Source organism: Capsicum annuum, unplaced genomic scaffold (genome assembly GCF_002878395.1).
Source record: "Capsicum annuum cultivar UCD-10X-F1 unplaced genomic scaffold, UCD10Xv1.1 ctg81344, whole genome shotgun sequence".
NCBI classification, from domain to species: Eukaryota; Viridiplantae; Streptophyta; class Magnoliopsida; order Solanales; family Solanaceae; genus Capsicum; species Capsicum annuum.
This window is the reverse complement of record NW_025892059.1, coordinates 74,228-74,967: the sequence shown is the minus strand read 5'-3', so window position 1 is coordinate 74,967 and position 740 is coordinate 74,228.

The following is a 740-nucleotide window of genomic DNA, read 5'->3' as shown; positions in this document are numbered from 1 at the left end:
CAACACTAAACCAATTTCAAGTCATGAATTCACATTTTCAAGTGATTACACAGTACAAATTTCAAAACACAAGTTCACCTTTCAAGAACTACATTAAACCATTTTCAAGTCTCTAATCCACTTTTCAAGTGACTAGTACACATTTCAAAATACTACACTTACCATTTTCAACTCTCTAATTCATTTCTCAAATGACTAAACTTAACCATTTTCAAGTCATGAATTCACATTTCAAGCATCAACACTAAACCAATTTCACGTCATGAATTCACATTTTCAAGTGATTACACTTTACAAATTTCAAAACACAAGTTCACCTTTCAAGAACTATGCTAAACCATTTTCACGTCTCTAATCCACTTTTCAACTGACTAGTACATATTTCAAAACACAACACTTAACCATTTTCAACTCTCTAATTCATTTCTCAAATGACTAAACTTAACCATTTTCAAGTCATGAATTCACATTTCAATCATCAACACTAAACCAATTTCAAGTCATGAATTCACATTTTCAAGTGATTACACTTTACAAATTTCAAAACACAAGTTCACCTTTCAAGAACTACGCTAAACCATTTTCAAGTCGCTAATCCACTTTTCAAGTGACTAGTACACATTTCAAAATACTACACTGAACCATTTTTATCTCTCTATTTCACTTCTCAAATGACTAAACTTAATTATTTTCAAGTCATGAATTCACATTTCAAGCATCAACACTAAGCCAATTTCAAG